The 24879-nt window shown below is 38.5% G+C and overlaps 1 protein-coding gene and 1 long non-coding RNA gene across 6 annotated transcripts in view; one reads left to right on the top strand and one right to left on the bottom strand.

The window, feature by feature from the left end:
* The window catches only part of PDE4D (phosphodiesterase 4D), a 697708-nt gene extending 680819 nt beyond the window's left edge, over window positions 1–16889 (bottom strand). The window contains exon 1 of one of the 3 annotated variants that reach the window (XM_087927250.1): window positions 16497–16889. The gene's annotated coding sequence lies outside the window, so the exon portion shown is untranslated. Of the gene's footprint in view, window positions 1–14146; window positions 14329–16496 lie in introns of those variants that run through there. The other 2 variants (XM_087927253.1, XM_087927251.1) reach the window with 2 other exon arrangements.
* Window positions 16529–24879, top strand: part of LOC113447004 (uncharacterized) — a 38784-nt gene continuing 30433 nt past the window's right edge. For 2 of the 3 annotated variants that reach the window (XR_015742352.1, XR_015742353.1), the window contains exons 1-2: window positions 16529–16663; window positions 23229–23467. This is a non-coding gene — a long non-coding RNA (uncharacterized LOC113447004). Of the gene's footprint in view, window positions 16664–23228; window positions 24713–24879 lie in introns of all 3 variants that reach the window. The other variant, XR_015742351.1, reaches the window with a different exon arrangement.

Raw genomic sequence — 24879 nt, 5'->3', positions numbered from 1 at the left:
TATATTTCTTGTATCAATTTATGGCCCTCTTTGAATGCTTAGAATGAGATTAAATCTCCATTTGGCAATTCCAGGAATCAAGTATATAATAACAGTTCACACAATTCAGATTCCTGTTTCATCTCAAATGGGGAGGACTATTTTATGTTGATTCATTTTTCAGCTTTCCAATAAATCTGTTTCTGACCATATAAGTAAGTGCAATTAAACAGAAATACCTACTCACTACCCTCAGCTCTGGCAGATCCACTTCAGAACAACTAGCTGTTTCTTGCCAGTCATGCCAATTTAATATTAAATCTCATGATTTTTATAATAAAGCTCGGCCTGTTGTAACTTTAGCTATAGCTAGATATACAGACGTCAAACAAATCATAAGATGTTTTCCGCCCAATTCATTTTTATCTTCATGCTACAAAATAATTTTTGTTTGACTTCTTAGAAACCATTCAGTAAAGTTCCAAGATCACAGATTATTAAAAACAGATGGCATACAATTAAAATTATAGAGCCTCAGAGGGATGATGGTTGGGGTTACTTTAAACTATTTACATTGTTTTTCTATTCTTCATTTATTTTTACAGCTTATAGCCAGGGCCAAACTCAAAGGACTTTGTTGTTCAAATGTCTTAGGCTGGGTGAAAGAATATATTCTTTTTAAGAAACCAAGAACCTTATTCAAAGGTTTCAGTAATGCTTTCACTACCACTGCCATACATTACACAAGCTATTACAAATGTCAGTTTGTATAACCATCAGGTAAAATGTCATCTGTAAATACCCCAGACTCTAGCCTTTTGTACTAATCAGACCTAGATAAAAAATATCACTGTATGATCTCTTCCATCATTTGTCTGTAGTCACAGGACAAGTCATAACTATAGATTTCATACAGCTGGAGCCCAGCCAAAGTGGGGGAAATGGAAGAAGGATAGCTTCATGCCAGCACAGGATGTCACGTTATGCTCTGGAACATTAGTAGATGAGCCATCTGTTGAAATGAAGCACAGATGTTCAATCCCAGAAAGAGCTATATTTACACATCATATATAAGAAGGGAGGCTAGATTAAGGAAAGATGAAAGGATTAAATATTGTTAGTTTAGAAAAAGAGGGATGATTTATATAAAAGCTGGATTGTAGTACTTTTCAGAACATGGAAAGCTTAGCTAACTCTGCTGTACCAGTTGATACCAAACAATATGTATGTACAAGTAAATTTACTGCTAGAGTTAAGAAATATTTGTTCTACAGATTGCTCTCCAGCACTGTGTCTCTGTATTTTAATTACAATAGTGTAAACTGGACATTGCTGAGCATCCTGTTAAAGAGATATTTAAGGCAAAATCCATTTTCTGTAGATTCTAGAGCCCAGTACTACTGTTGCCAACATTCAATGATGCATTTTCTAATTATTTTGATTGTAGAAACACACACACATACACACACAACCCTACAGCGTAAAACATGTTTTTCTTTTGTTTTGCATTTTATAATTGAGGGGGAGGAGAAAACTCTAATCCCACTCATGCACATTATAGGGGTACATCTCAGGGGTGGGATACGACAGGGTTAACTACCGGTTCAGGATTTACCAGCTTCCCTGCCCGCTGTTAATTGTCATTAGCACGCTGCGTGCTGAGAAGCAGACTTTGAAACAGCCCTTTTTCCCTGCTTTTTTAACTGCAGCTGTGCCTCGTTCACAGCTGAAGTTGAAAAATCAGGAAATAAAGATCAGGTAAGACCCCAGGTGGGCGGGTGGGCAAAAACATCAGCATAGAACCGGTTCTATGTCTGCTGCTATTCGGAGCTACCGGTTCTACAGAGGTGGACAGAATCGGTAGAAACCCAACCCTGGTACCTCTAGAACAGAAGGAATTGTGATGACCTCATCAACTAATATTACTTTGTTTAACAGGAAGCTAATTTAAATAACTGTTTACTCTGTTCCAACCATGAAACTGGTTCTTCAACAAGGACTTAGCCATTTACTACAAATTCATGCTACAGGGAATTTTAGGATCCAAAACAGCATGATCAGAAAAAAATGGGGCCGCTATTTGCAACTCGGTTCAAACAGCAATATGTTTGCAACTAATCTTAATAATATTTATTAAAACTAAGTTCATATTGATACTATAGTTTAAAATCTGTTTTAAAGCTAAAGTTAAAATTGTGCTATAAAAGGCAATGTTCAATATCCTATTGCTTCAGATTATCTATTGAAACAAAGAACTATTCTTATAAAAAATATGTTTATCACTACTCATGATGTCTAATACTGTTGATAATATTATGGAACCTTGGTGGCGCAGTGGTTAGAGTGCTGTACTATAGACTGCCTGCAATTTGGTAGTTCAAATACCACCAGGCTCAAAGCTGACTCAGACTTTCATCCTTCCGAGGTAGGTAAAATGAGGACCCAAATTGTTGGGGGCAATATGCTGACTCTGTAAAACTTCTTGAAAAAGAGGCGTAGGACATGATCCTTATCAACCATGGTCAAATACCACTAGACAACAAAAGTTCACAAATAAAACAGAAGTGCTTGGAGTCAGTGTTTTAAAGTTACAACTACTTTAAAAGTAATTGAATGCTAAATATAGTTTAATGAATGAAGGAGGGAATGAAGGTCACATGACAAGTGTTTTAATATCTAAGGGACTGTACAAAGAAGCGGGGGCCAACCTATTCTCCAAAGGATCCAAGAAGCAATGGATGGAAACTAATCAAGGAGAGAAGCAACCTAAAAGTAAAGAAAAATTTATTGACAATTAGAACTATTAATCAGTGGAGCAACTTGACTCCAAAAATTGTAGGAGCTCCAATACTAGAAATTTTTAAGAAGAGAGAAGACCTCCAAGGTCCCTTCCAAATATGTTATTCTGTTAAATATCTGTATTTTCCAAGAGTGTTATCTAAAGAAAATTAATAATTGTAATTACATAACCTGACCATCAGAATTTATTTAATATGGTTTACTGAATGAAATACAATTGACTGAGTTCACAGATTATACTAAATTATAAGACTGAGTCAGGGGTGGGATTCCACTGGTATAACAACCAGTTCAGTGATCGTGCGCTTTGTGTGCTCCACGCACCAAGTGTGCGTTCACACCAAACACATGCTTTGCAAGCTGCTCCACATTACAAACATCTCTAATACTTACCTTCTACAGCAGTCCCTGTGAAGAAAACAGCTGAGGCGCAGCAAACCGCTCTGCCGTGCAAATCAGCTGTGCTCTAAACAAAGGAAGTAAAGGACAGGAAAGAGCAAGGGGCAGGTGGGTGGACCCACATGCTCGTCGCAGAGAACCGGTCTGGGGAAAGCTAATCTTCAGAGCAAAGGGTTCAACTGAGCCTGTCTGAACCGGTAAAATCCCACCCCTTGCCTGAGTGTATAAACATCTGTTAAATTCATAAATGTTTGTAATTCAAAACAAGTAAATTCCATTATACCTTACTTTGATGGACAACAGGCCTGTGAGTAACAGTAACATTCATTTTTATCCTGGAAATCTTGAACTATTTGTAAAGGTGACTTACTAAAAAAAAAAAAAAAATACATTCTAAGGAGAAATTTTACCTGACTAACAGATGCTCATGACTGAGTCCTCTGAATTAAACAAATACATCTACAGAAGATGCACCATCACGCGTCCAACTTTTCATAGAAAGATATGTACAAACCAAATTGTCACTTCAGCACCATTGTTAGCTGTGCAATTATTAATAGGAGACTAACAGCTGGATCTGCAACTGAAGCAGAAGAAATTAATGATTGTATACAAAAGTCATGCCAAAGCATATGAGAGACCTAGTAATATATAAAGAAAGAATTTTCTTTGCAAAACTCAATATCCTGCATTATTGTTTTTGTTCAATCCAAATCTTTCTGTGATTATAGAATCTTCCCTGCAAATGGAAGACCTAGTTATAATCCTACCAACCTAAGCCAACCTGCACAAGTTGTAACATCATATAACAGTGTCATATTATTGGAATTAATGGATACCTAATGAATATCAAGTATATTACTAATTTATGATTGCAGCACTAGAAGGCACCAGAAAACTCTGGTAATGCAAGAAGTACTAAATATAACAGCTGGAAAGGATATAGTACTGCTAATCAAGAACTTGATGATTCTATAATTACAGAAAGATTTGGACTGAACAAAAACAATAATGCGGGATATTGAGTTTTGCAAAGAAAATTCTTTCTTTATATATAGAACCTGCTCTAAGAAGCATAAATACAGTCATCATCAGATAAACAACTTAGGACCAAATTAACTGTATAACAAAGCAGAAGATGGGAAGTACAATCCAATCAGCCAGGACATTTCTCGGTACACACTGTAGAATAGGCCATGAATTATTTTTTAAAAAAATATTTTATTGAACAAAACAGTTAAAAACATTGAACATAGTGAAGTCGGCTTGACATAACTTTTGGTCAGTATTGCATAGATATATATTTTAATAGGCCATGAATTATTGGTGTCAAGGATACAAATTAAACTTTAAAGCTTAAAAACAGCAGTTATGCCAACAAGATTTGGAGGATATACAGCCACCACAATCTGGAGGATGTACAGTCAGGACATAAAGTCGCTATAAAAATATATACAGTACATGAGAATGTTAGAAACTATGGGAGGACGTAAAATTATTTGTGGAAACTGAATAGAATTTTTTCCCAAAATTTCAAGGGAAGAAAACATTGCAATGTCTTTAAGAACAAGCTATAATGAGAGCCACAGGAAAATTGTAAAGTTAAATCCCTGAACAACAAAAAATATCATACATTAACCAAACACAACTTTTTTTAAAATTGAGCAAGAAAGAGCAAGAAGTTGTTAATCAAGAGTATCAGCAAACAGGAACAAATATTTTGTAAAAAGGAAAAAGATAGCTATTTTAAAGAAAAGCAGATCGATCATATCAAATTTAAGGCTGAGGTTTGTTGTTAGTTGCGAAGTCATGTCTGACCTAACCGTCATGACTCCATGGACAATGTTCCTCCAGGCCTTCCTGTCCTTTACCATCCCACAGTGTCCATTTAAGCTCATGCCTACTGCTTCAGTGACTCTGTCCAGCCACCTCATTCTCTGTCATCCCCTTCTTCTATAGCTCTCAATCTTTCCCAGCATTAGGCTCTTCTCCAGTGAGTCCTTCCTTCTCTTTAGATGACAAAAGTATTTTGAGTTTCATCTTCAGGATCTGGCCTTCTAAAGACAATCAGAGTTGATCTCCTCTAGGGACTGACTGGTTTTGATCAGCTTGCAGGCCAAGGGACTCGCAGGAGTCTTCTCCAGCACCATAGTTCAAAGGCCTCAATTCTTTGGCGCTCAGCCTTTCTTATAACTTTCACAGCCATACATTGCAACTGGGAAACCAGTAGGATTACTTAAATGTAATCATAAAAGAAAGCCATGGTAATTGTATTTCTACAATAGAATAGAAATAAGAAGTTAAAAGGCAAAATCTACAATAATGTACAGCTGTGGAGAAATATTAATTTAAAAAGCACCTTTGAATTATGGATTTAGTTATGATTACAGGAGTTCCAGAACTGCAAGAAAAAACAATCAGTTATGAATAAAAGAAAGACTGTCTTTTCTCTTGAAATAGCAAGCAAAAAACTCATGTTTTGGCATCTAATGCAAGTGGATGATGAGCTACAAAAAATCTCTAGAGTTGGCCTTTTGTCAACGAATAGGATGGGTGGACAGGATCAAAGAAATCACTGGAAAATCTTTGGAAGAGCTACAGATTGTCACCAGGGAAAAGTTAAGATGGTAAATATTTTTCCACTCTCAGCATCTGAGCTTTACTGGAACCTAACCAGCATCTGAACAAGGATTTTATCATGAAACCGCACTGTCTCATTCAGAAAATTTTTACAAAGGAACCAGATGGCACTGTCTTCCTTTGGGGCGTTCAATTTTTTTTTTCTCCATTGATTTTCTCTCTCAAGAAAAAGCGACAAAAAAGGTGAGAGATATAACAAAACAGCTAACTGCACAGTATCTGTGTCCTTGCTTGAAAAACAAATGACATAACCACAAACAAAATCAGCTATTCAGCAGACACATTGAAGGAAGTAATTGTAGGTAACCTAGCAGAAAACCACTATTAGTTGCATTATGAATTTTATAGCATAATTTTTGTTTCTGTTCCTAATTTCAGTTTTCTGTTACATTATAGTGCAACAATGTCAGCAGCAAACATTTGACAAGCTTTTTCTGTGGGGAATTTGAAGCCCTTCAGATTTGACCAAACATTAATATTCAGCAATCCTTCCAAAGAAATGGAGCTTAGGCTCACCTGGAGGCCTCAGTTTCCCCCTCATTCTTCTCTTATGAGTCACTTTCAGTTATTTACATTTGAGTAAGGACAGATCTGTGCACAAGAGACGGGAGTCCCAAAAGTCAAGATGGGGACCTTATCCTGTAAATGCCCCTGGTTAGGAAGATAGCAATTTTCCAGATTCTGTTGAGTCACATTTCACAACATCGTGGCCATGCTACCTGAAGCTTTTGGGAGTTGTAGTTCAACAACCCTCTTGGAGGACAATAACGGATCTGGCAACTGAATAGCAATTCCATTATTGTTTGGAAGCATATTTATCTCAACCTACAAACAAAATTCAACTGTAGGTGCTTATAACTCATCCAGAAATGGTTTTGCCAGCTCTATGTCATAAAATATGACAAAACATTTTCTTTCTACGATAAATTGTTTATCTCCAAGTAGGGGAAGTATAGCCAACCATATTTCTGGAGAACAGCTGCTGTCCTAATAAAAAATCTTCCCTACATGCAGAAACAGAATTAAGAGAGATAACTACAATAAACCAACTTCTTCTGTGATAATTTTTGAAAAACAAACTGATCAGCCTTTATATTAGAATGTTTAAAAAAACTGAATAAGATCAAATGGAAACCATTTTGCATATGATTCACTCCTGACAAGTTATTACAAACATTTATGGATGAGCCTGCATTTCAACTTTACACCAAGGACACTTGTATTAACAACATCAGATATATGAGTAAACCGTAGTAGGGTTGAACAAAAATAGCACAAACGAGTCATAGTATAGATTTGGAAAATCTAAGTTTAATGACAACATATTCATAATTACAGTAACTGAAAATATATTTTATTTGGTTCTGGTTTAATGTGATAGAGATGTGACAGAGAGCACAGATAAAAAACCAGGAGTGAATTTGGGTCCAGCCAAAGGCATAAACCCAGTTGGATCATCTTGGGTTAGTCACTCTCTCATCCTTAGGAAGCAAACCACTTCTGAAATCTTGCCAAGAAAACTGCAGGAACTTGTTCAGGCAGTTACTATGAGTCAACACTGTCTTCAAGACATCCTCTCCAAAATGTGAATTATAAATTCAGTCATTGTAAATCCATTGTAGCCATGAATTTTGGGCTAGCATTAAGGATGAACAAGGCCACTACAGCTTTTTAATAACCATGTTTTGATATGATCCATGAATTCTACAAGTGGAAATTTCTATTTTGTGCAAATAAAAACTTCTGTATTTGGCCTTAAAAAACCACCTCATTTTGAATTAAGGTAGCTTTCTTAAGGAGGATAGTTCTATTCTTTCCAATCCAATAGATTGTCACACAGAAATTCAGGTCAGTTTGTCCATCAGCAAATAATTGTTGCCTGATTTCTATGAAATTGTATTTACCTTGTGATTAGGGTAGCTCCATCCCTTTTCGAATTTGTGAAGGTCATCTCAGAGGCCTTCAAAATTAAAGTGGAGATGGCTTTTCCACCTATGATAACTGCAAATTTGATTGTTTCACAGTGCATTAAGATTTGATGGAGATGGAGATGACTATATATTTATTGGTATTGTTTAAACCTTCCTTATGAAGGTGGAATGCTCCTTAAAGATGGCTATAAAAGAAACAGATGGGCTACTGCAAGGGAGGTGGCTGACTGTTCCATTCTAAGTTTTCCTCCTTTCTGATCATGAATGCCTAGAACTGAGGGAAGTCCAGCCTGTACTTTCTAGCATCTACATACACATAAACTTTGCAATAGTGGTGAATATCTGTACCTTGGATACAGGATGAGGGTAAAGGTTCATTCTCTGAGCTGGTGGGTTGAATGCTTTTGAATGTTTTGTTACCAAGCTACGTAGCAATAGCGATAGCACTTATTTTCCACTTTACAGTGCTTTATAGCCCTAAGTGGTTTACAGAGTCAGCATATTGGCCCCAACAATCTAGGTCCTCATTTTACCCACTTCAGAAGGGTGGAAGGCTGAGTCAACCTTAACCCTGGTGAGATTTGATCTGCCAAATTGCAGGCAGCTGGCAGTCAGCAGAAGTAGCCTGCGGTACTGCACTCTAACCACTGCGCCACCGCAATTTAGGAATGTCCCTAAACTCCATAGAAGATATTACCTATAGCCTGGTAACAAATCATTCAGAAACCAACCTACAAGGCCGGAGAACGAACCGTCACTCTCATACCCAGAAACTCAGAGAAGGTAATTCTCAATTTACCACCACAATAGAACCCTAAATTTCTGTTACTACACAAGGCATGTGTTAAGTGAGTTTTACAATCTATTTTTGCCACAGTTGTTAAGGAAATCACTGCAGTTATTAAGAGAATCATGCAGTTGTAAAGTACATTGACTTTACTTGTTGGAAGGTAGCTGGGAAGGTTACAAATGGTAATCAAATCACCTCGGTGCACTGCAATCATCACAAATACATGCCAGTTGCCAAGTGCCCAAATTTTGATCACATGATACTGCAATGGTCGTAAATGTGAAAAATGGTCATAGGTCACTTTTTTCACTGTTCTAACTTAGAATGAGTGTAAGTCAATGCAACACATCAATGCAACACATTACTATGTTATACAAAAAAAGATGCAGACCATTCGTATGGCTACTGCTGCTAAAGGTTTTGGAAAGAATTCAAGGTGGTTTTACGCTCTTCATAGATTGTCGTTGCTACCTACAAAATTGCAGAACTAAGGTGCCATTATGTATGCTGAATTTTTTTTAAATTATTGTAACATTGGTTTACATGAGATTCCTTCGTTTCCTGATCAAGCACTGTATAGAGATTATGAAATGAATGGTTTGTAAACTGACAGTTTGTCTCCTGTGTTTACAAAGTAGGCCCTTTAAAAAAAACATTAGACCAAGTAACTTCAAATGTGCTAATTGACAGTCTCACTGTAGCTCCTTAGTAACTTTCTATTTGAATGGATTGCAGCACAGGGATGGGCCTGATGTTTCGTAGACAGGGTAAACATCTACTCTCTCCACGGGAGCACGTCAATTCTCTGAAAATATCAGCTCCCTTTTGGTTGGGAGGATTTGTAGAAAAAACGGCTTGTTTTCTAGTTGCCCTAGAAAATGTATTGCAAAAACAATAAGAACTATTAATAGGAAGCTTAATCAGCACTAAAATGGACTGCTTGCAAAGCATTCCTATTTTGCTAGCAGCCCAGTACATAAACGTCAGGACAGAGTGAAGAATGATTACACCTTGATTTACAGCTGCATCCTTAGCTTGTGTTGTTCTAGAGAACATATCATCCCAAGTTGTCCCTGATTCTGGAGCATTTACTAGGGAAAATTGGAACTCTACTTTCCTGCTATCTGCCATGCAGAAAACAAATAAACAATGGTACCTTTTTAATATAAGAAAGAGGACATAATTTGCATATACGCTGTAACACACAGTGAGGGGATATGGTTATCTCCTGATAACTTTACAGGTTCACAATTATTCAAATAGGAACCATTGGAAGTTAGGACAATGCTCAAAAAAATGACTTAAGGCCTGGTCCTTGCACTTCCGACCATCACATCGCTTAACCACTACAGTGACTTGCTTAATGACCATGGCAAAAAAGGTTGTGAAATTGCATGCAATCATATGAGGCCTTTGTCTGGTCCCCATTTTGGTCGTTAGTCCATTACTTGTATAATTTGCATCCATGCAGTTTTCTTGGCAACGAAAAAGTTACAGAAGTAATTTCCCATTGCCTTTTTTCCAGAGTTTCTTTAAACTTCCCCACCTAATTTAAAGTCATGGGATTTCCTAGTGCCCTGCCATCTGAGTGAGAAAATGAATCCTGTTCAGCTTTCCTAAATCAGCCGATATTGGCTAATGCTGCCACTGTTGTGACATTGAGATAAAACCTACTCACAGAAAGTTTAGGTGCAGGATGTTTAGTATTATAGTGTGTCATAAATCAGATGGAGAGACAAACTGGAATCTCCCTGACAAACCCTTTTCCCCAAGTGTTCCTAATAATTTCTTCATTTCCTTTAGTCTCTCTAGCTGCTTGGTTCTTATACCTTAGTTCTCCCCAGCCTAGTTCTAGGAAAAGTAGAAAGGATGATGCTTTAGATATTTTTTGGTCAAAACACAAAAATACAGAACTTGAATATTTCTGGCACAAGGTTGGTTGTATAATTGGTTGCCAGTGCTGAAAAACAAGACAAAGCCCAGCTATCTCTTTATACAACCAGCCTTGTACAAGCCTTGGAAAACAAGAGATAGAACTGTGTTATACATGAGAGTAGGAACACAGTGGCTCAGTGGCTAAGACACTGAGCTTGTTGATCAGAAAGGTCATCAGTTCAGTGGTTCAAATCCCTAGCACTGTGTAACTGTGTGAGCTCCCATTACTTGTCCCAGCTTCTGCCAACCTAGCAGTTCGAAAGCATGTAAAAATCCAAGTAGGAAAATAGGGGGGACCACTTTGGTGGGAAGGTAACAGTGTTCCGTGCGCCTTTGGAGTTTAGTAATGCCGGCCACATGACCACAGAGACATCTTCAGACACCGCTGGCTCTTTGGCTTTGTAACAGAGATGAGCACGGCCCCGTAGAGTCGGAAATTACTAGCACGTATGTTGAGGGGAACCTTTACCTTTATACATGAGAAAGTGCTTAATGAGTAATCTCCTTACAAAGCTAATAAAGTTGAAGAAGTTTATTTTCTCTGTATTTTCGTTTTCCTAATAAAGGAAGAATTGTCCTGAATTTTTGGGATTGATAAGACAATGACACACAAAGACCTTGCAAACCATTCCAGGTTTTTGTTAGTTTGCTTTGCTTTAGCATATAAAGGAAAGAAAGACATTCGTCTGAAAGGGTAATTATAATTATATAATTATCCCAGCAGCCTTCAAGTAATGCATTTAAGCAGAACATCATTTTCTCCCTCCTCTTGCACTTCTGCCTTCTGCTTTCAAAGGAATGCAGTAAATTGCTTTATGGCCTAATTGCTCTACTATGCTGAGATTAACTATCTCTGAACTTGAAAAACTATTGACTTCTGCTGCCACATGCAACTGTCTCAGAAACTATTATATTGTCCAAGAATTAAATCAAGGACTTCAAATTAAAGCTTACAACGTCTCCCAGTGCAACCTTGGTCATCTTCTCAGTGTCTCTGGATCCTCTTCTTTCTCTCTTCCAATACTTATTCATTCTCTTTCCTGAATAATTATTTCTATGTTGGCTTATCTTCAGGGATCATCCTAGAACCTGCATCTCTTCAACAAGCTTAGTCTTCCTAATGCTACCTTATTTTGCTAGCCAGTTTTCTCTCTTGCTTTGATTTCAGTTCTAACATTTTATTTTATTTTATTTATTCATTGGATTTGCTACCCATCTAACCTTAAGGGACTCTACATTACTAATTCCTGCCAGCTTTCTAACACTTTTCAATTTGTGAGGTCCTTGGTGCAAAAAGAATATTTGAAGCCAGGCTGAACTGTGGGATCCTTGGTGCTCTTTGAGCTTGGTTTTCTTGCAGACATTTCATTACCAAACTAGGTAATATCATCATCAATGCACTTTTTATATCTGAAAGAACAAAATGCTTGTTTCTGCTAGTATTTTGGAAACAGACGGCAACAGTTAAATGAGATGCAACTCTAGATAAACTAATTGAAACCTAATACTGTAGCCCAGGGGTGTTGTCATGTGACATATTGGGACGTTTTTCCCCTTCACTAAACCAGGCAGGGGCGGGGCCAGCATGTGACACATCTGACCCATGGGCTATGAGTTTGACACCCCTGCTGTAGCACCTATGATGCACCAAAATAGATTTTAATATTTGTATGTCAAGAACATTTCGTATATGAAGTTTCCAAAACAAGCTTTGCCTTTTTAATGTATTTGTTTCTAGCCAAGAAAATATCATATGTCCCACTGTCAGTTATTAGTACTGTGCCTCTCATTTTGAACCTCAAAGAAAATGTATTCATTGTTATATGATGTTTTCTACCTTATCTTAAACAAGAAACAGTTGACATCTCATTAATTCAAACTTTATTCACAATCTATACTGTTTATCAAGAAAAATCTCTGCAGTTGGCCACCCAGATATAGACAATACATTCCAGAAACCCATTCATGTTGAATGATCTGAGAACTATGCCAAGTAATTTTGAAAGTATTGCTCCAATACATTTCTCTTTTGCAGAAGAACAAATATATCCCAGAATTCTTTTCTTTTTGGATATGAGACTGTAGCAACTATCAATTTATAATGCTCTGTTTGCAGATGAGCTATTAGGGAGAAAAGCAAGTTTATTTCAATCTTTTCAAAGTGACATTAAACTCATATAATATTTTGAAATAGTTAATTCTGAGAGAAAAACATATTCATGTCTTTTCAGATTCCAAATTTAATTATTTCCTTTTGCAAGGTTTTGTCAAAATTCTATTACTGAAACAAAAGTTAATGCCTTTTCCTCTTTCAAGGTAATTTGCCTAGGATCTGCCTATTTAAATGGCTGGCATGATCATCTGCATTGATAATTCACTAATTAGCATGAAAGCAGGTATTCCAAAGTAAATGCAAATCTCCTTTTGAATTACAGTAATTTAACTTTTAGGTTTTTTACCTTGTTAAATTTGCTTTGCCTATCTTTTATTGCCTTTTATCAACATACACACATACAGGTACATATATGTATATTAATAACAATATTATTGTATATTACATTAATATTAAATAGCTAGATTAAGATGGAAACTATTGATAGATCACTAATACTTTTATATGAATTGCAGTGGTCTCTTTTTTTACCTTAAATTCAATTTTGGATGACAAGTTAAATAATCTTATGCTTGTAACACTGACATCCTAAAATGGCAATTAACACCCATAAAATTTTAGTTTTCTCTTTCTATTTTCAACACATTTAAATAATGAAACTTTAATCATATTATGTAAATATTACCACATTGAAATCTGCACTGAAATAACACAAAGTATCAACATTACAATAATAGGGAGAAAAAAGGTAAGTACAACTTCCATTAATACATTTTCACTTGATGAACTTGGAAACATTAGGAAGGGTCACAGATTTTCCACAGCATTTCAGCCAACCTGGAAAAATACCCCAACTATAGAATGTGCTTGCCCAGCATGCATTTACTCTCCTAGTCAGAAGGTTCACTTTTGTCTTCCAATAAGTACACAACATAAGGTGGCAAAAAACAAACAAACCAATCCTTTCATCAGCTGCAATAAAAATGGGGAGACTGACATTTTCATCACTACTTTTTGACTTCTTCCCCAATACTGTATGGAGGAAAAATCTGCAGGGTTGAAATCAGTCACCTCCCTACATATATTTAGAGGGACCCCAATTAATATCTTTTTCTGCCCTTTTGTCAACACCTTACTTGTGTAGCCATTGGGTGTAAAAACTGTAAAGCTAAGTTCCCTGAAAAGCCCCATATGTTGATAAGTTAGGCAAGTTAGTTGGATCCAAACAAATGCAGAGGTGTCTGGGGCTAAATCCCCTCTAAGTTCATTAAGCAGGTCATTTCCTTGAGTTAAAGAAGGAGTCCCCCAACTTGGCAACTTTAAGACTTGTGGACTTCAATTCCCAGAATTCCTCAGCCAGGGGAGTTGAAGTCCACAAGTCTTAAAGTTGCCAAGTTTGGAGATCTTTGAGTTAGAGTTTGCCCATTGTGCTTCTTCCACCCACCACCCATGACCCATATGTAGCCCTTCTGGTCTAGGACTTGTTTGTATGACATATCATACAAACAAGTCCTAGACCAGAAGGGCTACATGTGCACTTTCAATACTAAAAGATCACACCTGTTTTATTTTTCTTTATGTTGCTGTTAACCTGGACTTGGACAAGAAGACCTCCAAGGTTCCTTCCAGCTCTATGGTTCTATGAAGTTCAGGAAACCAAACAATCTAGTCTCATTGGTCAGCTGGCTACTCAGGTAAGTGAATGGTTGAGTGGCAGGGCACAAATTGTAGCTTTCCTGCAAACAATGACAGAGGAAATCAACAATTTGGAGGCTGTTCTTCTGAAGGAAGGGCAAGGGAAGGAAATAGATGAAGTGCAAAGTAAAGGCTATGTGTTTGTCAGATTGATGTGTGGATTTAAATATGTCCAGTGTGATTGGGATCATGTCAGCCTTGCACTCCACTCCAAGGATCATGTCCAGTTTGCAAAAAAAAAAAGAATCAGCAAAATACAGACTAGTAGAATGAACAGCTTACTCATATGTACAATTTACTTTTTGTTTGCAGGTGGATACAGCCCTACTTTCCAGAGTTTTTGTTCACACCAACTCTGCAAAGGGAGAGCACGTTTTATCAGCTGGCCCCACCATCTGCATTCTCACTTCACCTGCAACTATGTCATAATTCATCCTCCTAAGAACATTCCCCCCCACACACACACACACCTGTATATGTTGCATACTCTTAAAGGGACCTTAAACTCACAATTCCTGGGTTTGCCTACACATGCCCACTAATTGACATTTGTTGTTTAACTGCTTGAAAAAATGTCCACAAGAAAACAGAGGGCACCAAAGATCCCTCAAGTTGTACTTTTAACCAGTGGTCTGTTGGTATTCAAGGAATGCTGATGCAAAATTCCACTTAAGCATCCCCAATTCTTTTATAATATTCTATGTGCCCTTGCCTAGTGTTCTTTTTAATATTGCAACTTGCACCCCAGTCATATGGCACCCTTGCACAGTACATAATTTGTGCACTGGATTTCAGTAGCCCTGCTTTTAACCATGCTTAGAGGGTATAGATGAGGGGATATTTCAGTTCCATAGACTCATTGGGATGACAGAAGAGATACGCTAACCCAGAAACTACCCAGAGCCTAATCTAAATTAAAGCAAAAGAAAGATAGCAAGTCCTATTACAACAAACTTTCTCTCTACATGACACATTCTTAGAAAGCATCCTAGGCAGTTGCTTTTCTTGCTAGAAAGCTGGTATAAACACGACTATTAATGAGGTTTTATTGTATTGGTACCAAGGACCCTATGGCCATTCAGAGCAAAAATCAGCCTTTTGTGCAGCAAAACTTCAGCTTCTCTCACTGGATTGTAAGAATTAATTTAAAAGAAGACTCTCCTCCATGCTGCCTTAAGATAGTGGAGGAAAGATGCAATATCAGTGAAATATTACTTGCTATATAAAAATAATAAATAACATCAAAAATAAAGGCTTTCTATCTAGTGTGACTTTTAGCAACTTTGCTAAGTCCTGTTGTGTCCACTTATTATGAAAACATGCTTGGAACAAATACCCACAATTTAAAGGCAGCCATTTCCCAGAGATTTTAAAGTTCTTTTTCATTGATGATTTACTTATCCCCATAAACCAGGTGACAGATAAAAATCAAGGCTCCTGGCCCCTACCTGCAGGCTTGCATCTAATTGCTTCCCTCTAAAAGCTTTGTCATCTGACCTTGGGCCTCTTTATCCATTAAATAAATCCCACTAAATTCAATAAGACTTGTTTCCACAGAAGCTTATGGATAATTACAGTCCAACTTCTAACATACAGGACAGCATAAAATAAAATACCATTTATCAAATCCAAGACTCGGATGCATCTATAAAGACTACTGAAAAGCAAAGGGCGAATATTTAATTATCTGTTTAAACGTATGGCAGCAGCCCACTTCCACAGACATTGGGCGACTTTACACATTTAAATACCAATCAGTAAAAAAAATTAAAAACATAAAAAGGACACAACTGAATATCATACATTCCATGCAACCACTAGAGTTTTATTTTTGTTTTTGTTTTTAAATACTGTCTGTAACCCAAACACAGCATGTTCCTCTGATCTAAACCGGTATTAAAATGAACAATGCCCACATAATTCTTGTATTTATTTAAAAAAAAAAAAGAGCAAGCAGAGAGCAAGAACCGAGCAGCATTCTTTTGGAAACCGGGATAGTCCTTAATTTGGAGTTGCTCCGGGGCACCCAAGTTCAAAGGCACGGAGCAAGAGAAACTTGGCAAGGCTGATCTGAGCAGCCTTGAAAACGGCTCCTGTACATTAACCCAGCCTTTGCAAAGCGGGGAGCGGGTGGGGTGGGGGAGAGAGAGCAGCTGGCATTTAAAAAGCACGGCGCGGTTCCCACAGCGGAGTTCAAAAAGTAGCGTTTACTCACGGGGAGGAGGGGGGGAGGGTCCTCCCGGAGAGGCAGCGATTTGGGGGCAGGAGATTCGAGCGCACCATCCAGGCGCTGTGCCGGAGAAACAGACCTCGGGGTCAGGAACAGGCAGGCCCTTGGCATTTACGAGAAGCCCCGGGACTCGTGCTTGTGCATGCTGAACGGTAAGTGATGAAAAGTGAGCTCCCTTCTAATCAGCCACTTGCTTTATCCTCTCCGCGTTAAGTCTCATTGGCTCGGACAAGCAGGAAAACACTCCAAGCGGTAGCCCAAATAAAAGAAAGGGGGGGAAAAAGGGAATCTTTCTCTCTTTTTTCTTTCTTTCTCTCTCTCTCTCTCTCCCACGCTCGGCTGCTGGGGCTAAAGCTCCTTTTTCAGGCAGGCGTGTGTGTGTGTTAGGGTGGGCGGGGCTCTGGCAGCCCCGGGAGATGGAACCGCACAGGCTTACTTTGTTTGAAGGGCTTTCGGAGGAAACAGGTGATTTGCTTTGAGGTAATCAAATGAGTCTCCAAGCCCGCGCGCTCTGCGTTTCACCCGGAATCACGCCTGCCTTCCCCCTCACAGAGAAAGCCGCCTTCCTTGGGGCCCAGGCCATACCCGGCGCGCTGAGGGAGCAGCGCACCAAGTCTTTGCCGTTTTCAGGAAAGGGCCAACTCGAGCAAGAGTTTCGTCCCCTTCTCTGGCGCGAAGTCGTCCAGCAAGTTAAAAGCAGAGGTCTCCAAAACTTGGCAACTTTTAAGACTTGTGGACTTCAACTCCCAGAATTCTCCAGCCAGCTGCTGGCTGGAGAATTCTGGGAGTTGAAGTCCACAAGTCTTAAAAGTTGCCAAGTTTTGGGACCACTGAGTTAAAAGAGAGAAGTACATGTCGTCCTTGACTTACGGCATCAATGGAGACCGAACTCCCCCACCCCAATTTTTGTTGCAAACCGAGGCAAACCCCTTTAAGTGGTTTTGGCCCCATTTTACATCTTTTCTTCCCACCATTGTTAAGTGAATCGCTGCCTTTTTGATAGCGGGAGTAACCCGGTGGTTCAGTGAATCTGTTGTTCAGGCTTCCCCCATTGACTCGGCTTGTCCAAAGGTCGCAAAAGGGGGATCGCTTGACTCTGAGACGCAGCAAAGGTCATAAATATGAACCACCGGTTTGCCGGGCATCTGAATGTGGATCCCGGGACAGTGAGGATGCGGCAGAGGTCATAACGATGAAGTCACCTTTTTCACTGCCGATGTAACTTTGAACAGTTATTAAATGAACAGGGCCACAGGTGACTTTAAATTATGTATGCCAGAGTTGGCTTCATACAGGGCAGTGCCAGTATGTCACTTCTAATAAATCCTTTGAAGTTTTGTGAAGTTTGGCTTGATTTAATCAGGGCGATTGCTGGAATCCTGACACTGTTGTAAGTCAAGCACTGTATTTAGTGAACTAGCCAAGAAAAGAGTTAATGTCCCAGGGAGATTCAGCTTCCTCTTTCAGGGCCAGCCAAGAAATTTCTCTAGCACTGCATTTAATGATAATACAGGTTATCCCTTGACTTATGACTACAACTGAGCCCCAAAATTTTGTTCTTAAGCAAAACAGTTGTTAAGTGAGTTTTGTTCCATTTTATGAACTTTCTTGCCACAGTTATTAAATGAATCATTGTAGTTGTTAAGTTAGAAACTCGGTTAAGTGAATCTGGCTTTCCAGATGGAAGGCAGTTTGGTAATTCTTTTTTCTGCAGACCTAATTACAGACCCTGATTACATCCTGGACATTAACTGTTCAATTCCTACCCACAAAACGACGCTATGGAGCATTGCACACCAGAACAACTAGACACAAACGTAGTTTTTCCCCGTATACCATCACTCTGCAAAACAAATAATTCCCTCAACACTGTCCAACTATTTACAAAATCTGCATTACTATTACTATTAATCTTCCCATCACTCCTTATCACCAATCCCCTCCCACTTGCGACTGTATGACTGTAACGTTGTCGCTATTCTATTCTATTCTATTCTCTGGAGTCTATGTCTGTCTTGTTGGGTTGCAGAACCAAACCTGACAGTTATAGAGATGCAGATGACAGACTCAATAATTTCTCTGTAGAATTATTTAACTAGTTGCCAGTTGCATCTGAATTTTGATCACATGACTATGGGAATGCTGCAACAGGTTTTTTTAATAAAGTTTTATTGGGTTTTAATAAAACATAACAAATAAAACATCTTATTTGAGTACAGTGAGATTCCAGGTTATCACATTTCCATACAGACACAATTTCATATGCATATTCATCTTATGTATTCAACTTCATATCTTATCACTCTTTTTCCAACTTCTCACTATTTCTCCCTTTACTTCTCTTAATTTTCTTTTATAGTTATCTCATTTTCTTCTTATTCAATTGCATTTCTTTTGCCTAAATTTCTATATCTTTTTATTCATTATACTTTCGTCTGTCTTGTTTACAATTTCATATACTCTCTTCCAACATTACTGAAAAGCAAAATTCCCCCTATGATTGCCAATCGGAGTGCAACATCTTTGAATCTTATAATTATTATCACATGAAATCTCATTAAACATTAAATTTGTGCATTCTAAAATTATAACATTCTAATTTCTAATATCTATTTTATATCATGTAACTCTCATCATTCAGATTCTGCTTGGTACTTCCCCTTGAAAATACAAAATAAATCTAAGAAAATAGCAAAACAATACATGTATATATATATATATATATATATATGAAAATTAATGAGCAAGATAATTATTCAAATTCATTCTAGTACTGGTATGGATTCCCTTATAGATCTTTCACATTTCTTTTCAATATTTATCAACCTTTAGAAATAATTACGATGTTTCCCTATCTTCTTTATTATTACATTGATTATAAATAAGCATACCATTACATAACAATACAATTTTATCTCATAAATTATTTACTTATTTCATTTCTAGCTCATTACTATATTCTACTGTCACAATACTATCTTTTGTACCTTTGCAGCATTCTCACTTTTAACTTAGTTTAACCATTATCTCTGTGTTTTCTAGATGAACAAAAACCTTTAATCCTAATACGTTTCACCTTTTTCTTTATTTCCTGCTTTTGTCCCTCATAAATTCTTTCTCTTTCTGTCTTCCCCCTTTTTGTCATCCCTTTTTTTATACACTTCTCTCTCTAATATTCCCTTCTGTAATTTTCTTTTCTGCTTCTCCTTACTGTTATGCTTCTTTATCAAACTATTTTTCTTTTTGGCTGTTCCCTTTAATCTCAAACTTTTAACTCCATTTCCCCTTTTTACCCCACATTGCATTGTTTGATCATTGAAAATGGCTTCTTCTTTGTCCCACCCTTCTTCTTGCTCTTGAAGCTTTTCCTTTTGCCTTTCATAGTTCAGGGTCTCCATTTCTAAAAATTGAAATATGAAGCCAAAGGATCCTCTTCTGCATCTTTTTTCTGTTTTTTAAGACTCATTTTTAATTCCTCCAGAAGTGATATCATTTTAAACACTTTTAAACCACCACCCGATTGACTTTAAGTTAAAAAAAAGCCAATGCCAAAAACTTTTTTTTTAAATCACCAAATAAGCCCTGTTCCTTCTTGTTTCTTTCTTTTACTTTTACTTTCCATAAGTTACTGTATCTTTAAGTAAGGTTTCAATTACAATGTATCCTTGGGACTCTTTTCAAAGTTTCACTGTTAATCCCCTTTGTTTTTCCAAGTGGCACTCCATTATTTCATTATTCCAAGTTCCACCCTTTTTCCTCCACTCTTCTCCTTTTTAGGGCTTTAAAATGACCCCCCAAAAATCTTTATTCTCCTTTTGACACTTAGATTCCAGCTTAAAGTTGCCTATTAGTGTCTAAGTAGAGTAGCACAAATTTCTTATTTAACTCTTCTTTTACCATTCCATGCCATTTGTAATTATCAATGTAAAAGTAGGAAAAGGGATTTTTAACCTCCTTTTCTCTCTCCCTTGCTGCTTAAAAGTCTTCTTTCAGAAGTATCTCTCTAAGTACTTTTAGATTCAGGGTACCTTGCTTAGATGTTCTCTGTTGTTTAGCCCGGTCTGTCCTGCTTTCCTCTTTGTCTTCCTCCTGCATAATCTTATCCGGTCGGGTTCTTCTTTGAGGTGGCCATTTCTGACCACAGCTGCAACTGCCTTTGGGAAAGGGAGTTTAGACCAGCCAAGGAGGAGAGATACGGCTCCCCTCCACTCGGCCAGCAGTCTCCCCCCTCTTCACCACCTCTACAGGGTGGCTTCAGCACTGAATCCAAAGGATCAGGGCGCTCCAGCGGCGAGCATGGATCGAAACCACGCATGATCGCAGATTTCAGTCCATCGCTGAAGAAACCCAAACCAAAGTCCGGGAATGCTGCAACAGTTGTAGGTGTGAAAAATGGTCACAAGCCCCATTTGTCAGTGCTGTTGTAACTACCTGCACTTCCTTAATTATGAAAACTTTACAGCAATATGGGGGTCAAAAAAAGTCAGGAGATAGCTGTCACTTTGATGGACAGGTAAAAAATAGAGGGTTTCATTGTATAGATCAGGGGTGTCAAATTGGCAGCCTGAGGGCTGGCTGTGTCACATGCAATCCACTCCCACTCCAGCTCCGTGAAGGGAAAATAACATTGTGAAATGTCATGTGATGGCAATGTGACGCCCTGAGTTTGATGCCCGTGGTATAGATGTAATCATAGATGTTTTTGACATCCCATAATCCTGCAACCTTGATGGTGGCTGTTTTAGCTGTTCATTACTTCTAGATGAGCAGCTTATGAAGCAGATCCAGATGGTTTAAGGAGTTCTATTGTTTGTTTCCTTTAACTTCTATGTGCTCTGAGAGATGCTTTTTCTATGATCAATATTCTAGAAAAGAAGGCAACACTGTGCTTGATGATTGCAAGAGCCGCTGTAGACCAGAATCACCCCAAAATTCAAAGGAATTAGAAGCACTAAATACTCAAGTCAATCAACGTCCAGTTTTGTGCAGGCACTGAGGGTGTGGGGGAGGACAGGCAGGAAGAACAGATATCTGGTCCAGAGAGGAAGTCCCACCTTTCCAGCACATACAAAAAAATTAGGTCATGGAGAGGTCAACTAGGCCATTAAGCAACATCAACCTTGGTGAGCTTTGCCTATTTAAAGGGGAGTTAAAGTTGGCTTGCCTTCTTCGATTGATCCAGAAAAGAGATTCCCCATTCTCATCCCTTGTTTTGTGTTTGAAAAGTACTTTTATCACAACATTCTGATCAGTATTGCTAAGTGGAACATCAGAGATGCTAGGTAGGAGGAAGTCTCTGGAAAAGGAGCCCCTATCCGGGGTGGATTGAGGATTGAGATATCTACTGAGGTCAGGTAGGGTGGAAAGATTCTTTTCACATGAAGCCATACAGTACCAAGTACAATGTATCTTAGATTAAGGTTCATTGGAGGTGGCTGCCAATGCATGAATTAGAATCTGGACCCAGTGCTGCACCAAACCTTATGGATGCAACAACTTATAACGTGGTGATCTGTTGCGATATGACACATCAGTAGGAAGTCACGTACACAGACAAACCAATACACATACAATACATATATAGGGTGACACTATAGGAACAGCTACGTGTAAAACCTGAGTCACTAGGGATTAACCATATATGGCAATGTTTCCTGTTCCTGTACAAAATCCTGAGTCAGCTATAGCATAAGGATTAACCATATATGGCAGTGTTTCCTGTTCCTGTCTAACCTCATGTAACCTAAACCCACCCCCCTGCTTGCTGCACAATAAAAGAGAGGGGCAAAGTTTGCTCTGGGCTCTTTTTCCTCTCACCAAAAGAAACCTTTGTGTCTGTCATCTTTGCCATCAAGAGGAGCCCACCCAGACAGTCTGTCTGGGTGCAGGTCGTCAGCTGATTCATCCCGGCACTGGGACCTGCAACTCATCAGTGATCAATATTTTCTCACGTTTGTAAAGGACGTTATTTGTTTCCCCTTTGTGCCTGCCTCAATTCTGAATAAAGCTTTGGGCGGGGGGAGGAAGTTAGGGGAAAAGGTCCTTAGGGCAGCTATAGAAAAGCTAGCTGGACTACCTTATTACATCACTAATATTCGACTTAAAAATATTGAAGTGTCCACAGAGCATAATCAAAATGTCCAGATGGTGGCCATAACATTTTTTGATTGAAGTTCTGCCTCTTTTTTATGTGTATCTCATATCAGTGTTTCTACCATAAAATCACAAAGCAGATTTAACTTCTGTACTTTGAGAATGCACAAAGGGATACCTGCATCCAGAAAATCCTTTCCTAGAAATCACCCCTTTTGTGGCACATTATCAGCACAGCTTGGGCTTCTCAAGTAAACAAAATCCTTGTCCTGGAGGCACCTTTTGCATAACACACCCTTGTCTCTATTTTCTGTTTGAGTCATCCCTGTAATCTGGAAGATTAGAGGATATACACTTCCATCAGTGAGAGTAATCTATCGTGAACATCTGGGAAAAGAAAATCCTAGTTAATAGTGATATCATTCGATCCTACAGCCACCGTTCCTACAGCCAACTGGAGTTGGGTGACTTACCAATCCAAAGCCACTCCATCGCTTTCTCTTTATCTTATTTCAGTGGTGCAGAGATGAATATGGGCTGGAATATCTGGACTGCATGCCCCAAATTTAGATATTCAGTCCGAATGTCTTCAAAAGCACTCAGTAATGCTTTCCTTTTTTATAGCTGCAGAAACCCTGGAGTGAGTCCTCTTTTGTCTCTGAGTCTGACCAGGTACTTAAACATGGTTTAGATTCTACAATGTGGTCATGCATACATCCTGAACTGAAGAAGCTTCTTGGATAAGAAACGAAAAACAGTCTTCAAATAAAAACCAGAAAGTCCAGTTGCCACTTGAAAAAAGCACCTTGGAGACAACCATGACCTGGATGACTGAGAATGTCCATACTGCATATACTGCCAAGGTACAAGGAGTTCTCACAGTCCATTTGCGTGAGTACTTCCTCTAACCTGCATCTTAGATTCAGCCTGATCCTAGCACTGCTGAAAACCAGACAGTCCACCTGAACTGATTGTAGTTTAAACCAGCGGTCGCCAACGTGTGGGCCGCGAGAAAATTTTGGTGGGCCGCAGAGAAATCTCACCCCAAGAACACCCCCACAAAGCAATTAATCCAGGCTGCACAGAAACACAAGTGCTACGCTGCCCTCATGGCCTACGGGAACCCTCCCCACCCATTCCCTCCTTACCCAGTAAACTTGCCTGCTAAATTTCTATTTTTCCTTTTTTCAACCATTATCTGTTCTCTGTGCCAGGAGATTTAGATTAGCTAGGAAGCAGGAAATGGTTGGATTTCTTGCTTTCCAGATAGTCTTTAGATCTTCGGCTCTGCTTTTAAGTACAGCCGAACCTCCCTTAGGACTGAAGGTTTGCTTGCAAGCAAATTCGGTGCAGACTCACGGCAAGCAAATTTGAGAGACTGAGCTAGCCGATGGCAGATAGATAGATCACTGAATGATTCTGTGAGCAACTCAATATGCCTGCTTTGCCTGATTTGGGGTAAAAGTTGCTCTTTTTTTAAATAAAAAATTCAATATTTACATGCATGGTGTGTTGTGAGTTAATTTTTTGAGTTTGCTTGCAAGCAAATTTTATGTGACAGACTGAGCTAACTGATGGCAGATAGATCTCTGAATGAATCTGTGATTCTGTGAGCAACTCAATCTGCCTGCCTGCTTTGCCTGATTTTGGGTAAAGGTTGCTCTTGTTTTTATAAAAAAAATCAATATTTATATAAATACAGTATTTATAATATTTACATACAAGCCATGCCCAGCCAGTCACATGACCACCAAGCCACACCCACAAATTAGGCCACGCCCACAGAACCCACAGTGGTCCCTGGGATCTAAAATTATGAGTTTGGTGGTCCCTGAGGTCCAAAAGATTGGTGACCCCTGGTTTAAACTATTTAAACCCTGACACTGGGATTTGTAAGGCATGGTTTAGCTTTTCAAACCTATACAATTGTATTTTATTTAATAAAACATTGTTAACTATAGCTTAACATAAAACAGGGGTGTCATATTTGTGGCCAGATGTGTCACATGCTGGCCCCACCTCCGCCCGATTTAGTGAAGGGGGAAAATGTCCCGATACATCACGTGATGACGATGTGACAACGTGAGTTTGACACCCCTGACATAAAGGTAAAGTTAACCACAAGCTGTTGTTTCATGCTGTACAGTGCCAGATATGATCATCCTTCTAAATTTGGATTTTTTATTATTTTAATTAAGCAGGCTATCTTTTCTCCACTAGGCTATCTTTATTATTGTTCCTTTAGCTTTTAATTTATTTTTTTTTATCTTTTTGC

Source organism: Pseudonaja textilis, chromosome 2 (assembly GCF_049901715.1).
Source record: "Pseudonaja textilis isolate UNSWEBS1 chromosome 2, rPseTex1.2, whole genome shotgun sequence".
In the NCBI taxonomy this organism is placed as follows: domain Eukaryota; kingdom Metazoa; phylum Chordata; class Lepidosauria; order Squamata; family Elapidae; genus Pseudonaja; species Pseudonaja textilis.
This window is presented reverse-complemented; position numbering and strand designations above follow the sequence as displayed.